Here is a 3,819-nt window from a genome sequence, read left to right as displayed (position 1 = left end):
GAAGTACAACATGGTTACCATTGAAGACCCCCCCTCCAGTAGATTTCAAAGTTGTGACGATTCTTAATCTTGACAATGAACATTTTGTCAAAGCAATATTGAAACCTGGTGCTCCCCTTCCACCAGTTCTCAATGGGTGGAATTCTATATGCACCGAGGAGGCGCTACTTTGGACTCCACACATGGAAATGTTGCACCGGGGATGGGAGAATATCGAGAAAAAACTGCTTGGACAAGGTGTACAGGTTATAGAAGAGATTGACCTTGATGAACGATGAATATCGTAAATCAACACCTTATGTTTCTACTATTTTTTGTTGTTGTTCTATCAATCAATTTATCTAGTTTAGATATAGGATACGACTGCCGTTCCAAAAACATTTTTTTTTTTGAAAGACCAGAAACACTTTCTTTTAGTTTACATTTTACAAAAAATTTCTGATGTTCCTTTGAGTTTCTTAATTTGTGGGGTTTGTAGGGTGAACTGAATTATGAATTTATCTTTCCAATATGAAGAAAGAAAGAATGCAAATGTTAATGCACCATAAAAATCTCTCTCTTAAAATATGTGATAATGAGTTACGGGTATTTAGGACGAAAGGTAGAGAAGAACAATAGTTTTCTGCGTGGGGGTATAGAATTTTAGACAGTTAGATGGGGTAGGAAGATAGGTTGCGGGGTAAAGAGATCAAGGGGTGTTGTTATAATTTCCGGGGGTATATAGAGGAAGAGCCAATTTTTTCCTATAAGAAATTTTTTTTTGACAAACTACAGATAAGGAGCATATCTTCAACTTATTACAACGACATCGACATCATAGTTGATAATTCGTATGCACATTCGTAAAAATACACTATGGTTCACTTTTTTTTGGGTCTAAATTCGACCTTTTTTACTGTCATTTCTTCGCTACCCGACAGGCCAATTGCTAGCTCATTTCATTCCACCAAACGATTTTTCATCTGCGCATATTCTTGGATGAATGTTGTTTCCGTGCAGTAGGATGAGGTATCAGTATCCAGGAGTATAGAATAAGGCCATCCACCATTCTCTATTCACTTCCCCGGGATTTCTGTCTCCTTATAGCAGGCCAAAGTATCAGAATCATCGATTTTAAATTAATCTCACCGGGGTGTAGGCTATGGTTGTAGATTGTTGATTTGTGATAGTGAAAGTTTACTGGTAGTGATTGTTGTGGAGGTGATTATGGTTGTAAAGGTTGTAATGAGTTATATCGAGTTACAACGGAAGGTAAAGAAACTCCATTAATGGAGGTTTGAAGAGTTTTAGGACCAGACAGAGAAGTCGAAATTCCCCTTTAGTATTTGATACCATGAAGGAGTTTGTGAATTGTGGTAAACGTTTATTCAAACAGACTCAAAGATTACAAAGGAGAAAGAAGCTCTTATATAGCTCCATTGCGGACACAATACAACTGGTGTACAACTGGAATTACAATGACTTGGTAAAATACCATTAGATAACAAGGACACCTCATATGGCTGACTTGTGTGTTATAACATTCCCCTCAAACTGATCAGTGAACAAATGAATCAGTTTACTTAACAATAAAGTCACACCATCAATGTCTTCAAACACAGTAGCATAAGTATAAAAAGCAGCTCCCTTAACCACAAAATGACAGAAAAATATCAAACATATCAATAGATCATTGGTTTCCTATACTAGCAGCTGAACCCAACTCTTGGAGAAGCTTCAAATGACCTGCGCAATCTCTAAGGCAAACCAAATTGTTGTAAGGTTGAAAGACAGTCGAACCATTCTTCAAATACTAATTCTGGAGACATTCCTCCTCAAATGGATCACTCCAATAGTGCATCAGTTTGCCGTAAAGAGCAGAGAAGGTTGGTTGCCCACATTAGCAGCTGAACTATTTCAAGAAGCTTCAGGTAACATGTACAGTCTCCATAACCATCATAATAAACTCTTTAGCTGTTGCACCTACTCTAAACAAATGAAATACCATATAACACCAATCTAAGCCAGCACAAACAGCCAAACAGAAAGCAACATTACAAGCAGTACTATAAATCCATGCCCCCCCTCAAAACCAATATACCACAGTCTCAAAACCAGAAATGAACTTTAGGCAAACACGCATCAATGCCCCCTCAAACTAAGTACTGGTGCAGTGCAAAGTTTGCTTTGAATAACAAGGAACATAAACTTGAGATTCATGTAACAATGAATCTTACATATCAGAGAATATGAAGTGTTGCGGAAAAACCATGTGTACTTCTTGAGATAGGCGACAACTATAGAGTCTGATTTGATAATAACCAGAACGTAAACCTAACTTTGTGAATATACAAGCACCATGTAGTTCATCAAGTAGTTGATCGACCATAGGAATTGGAAATCGATCATTGATGGTTATCTTGTTTAATGCACGATAATTCACACACATATGCGAAGTCCCATCTTTCTTTCGAACCATCAAAATAGGAGAAGAAAAAGGACTAGAACTTTGTCGAATAAGTCCTGCTTATTGTAATTCCGAAATTATCTTATCCATCTCATTTTTTTTGAAAGTGTGGGTAATGGTAAGGACGAACGTTAACAGGTGGAGAATCTGGTAAAAAAGAGATATGATGATCGTGTCGTCTTGATGGAGGCAGTGAAACATGAGTCTCAAAAATATCTGAATATGCAGATAATAAATGTCGGATTTCAGGTGCTATAACTGAAGCAGTAGTAGGTGTAGAAGCATTTTTTTTTAAATAAAAAAGAAATATATTGCAAAAAGCCTCTGTTACTCTGCGGATTCAGTCTCATTTGAGACTAACTCATGCTAAGTAGCTCGTCCGATGGATGAATATTTTGGATTAACGTTGACAGTAGGAGATACTGAGTTGTTACTATTGAAATTACATATATCATAAGCTTTGACAGTGTCAAATGCAATTGCAGGAATTAAAAAGCTAGGTGCCTGACTGCTCCAAGAGACTGCATTTTGAGTTTTCCTGCCCTGTTTTTCCAGCAAGTCTGCAACCTTGTTTGCTCTTCTGTCTACATACAGAAAACCTAATAAAGAAAGTAGTTGTGCTGCTAAAAATTTAACTTCTTCCAAGATGGCTATGCATTGTCAATTGATTGTTGATTCCTTGCCTTGTAAGTACCAAATTGTAGCTTGATTGTCCCCTTTTATCATCAGATTTTGAACATTGTTTATATTGGCCCATTTAGTAGCTTGTAGTAGAGTTATAGCTTGTAGCAGAGTTGTAACAGAGTTATAACAGAGTTATAGCTTGTAGTAGTTGTAGCAGACTTTGAGCCTGTCCTGCATCTTCCCATTTCAGCTGCTTGAAAAGTGCATGTCCAATTTCGTAAAACAAAACCATAACCAGCATCAGTAATTTCAGATAACCAAGATGCATCACAGTTTAATTTATATGTGTTTGTGACTGGCAGATGCCGGCAGATGCCACACAATATTATTTTTTTTTGTTCCTTGCAATCCATTGTTGTTATTCTAGCCAAGTTATGTGGATGCCAGTATGCATAGTGTCTAGAGATATCTAAGGCTAGTTGTTCTGGTGACCTAGCTTTGTTTTCAAAAACTCTAAGGCACCTCTTTTTCCAAATGAACCAACATTTGGTAGTAGCCGGTGCCATTGAGACTGTGTTAAGATCTCATGTTATCCATTCATTGTATTTGTCTAGGAAAAAATAACAGAAGTATTAGAGTTTGGAGTTACTCCTTGTATAGGCATAGGCGATAAATTCCAGACAGCATTGGCATATTCACAGTCAAAAAATAAGTGATAGACAGATTCCACAGCAGTTTTGCAAAAAGCG

Source organism: Papaver somniferum, chromosome 5 (assembly GCF_003573695.1).
Source record: "Papaver somniferum cultivar HN1 chromosome 5, ASM357369v1, whole genome shotgun sequence".
Classification (NCBI taxonomy): domain Eukaryota; kingdom Viridiplantae; phylum Streptophyta; class Magnoliopsida; order Ranunculales; family Papaveraceae; genus Papaver; species Papaver somniferum.
The sequence above is the reverse complement of the archived record's forward strand: the minus strand, read 5'-3'. Positions refer to the sequence as shown.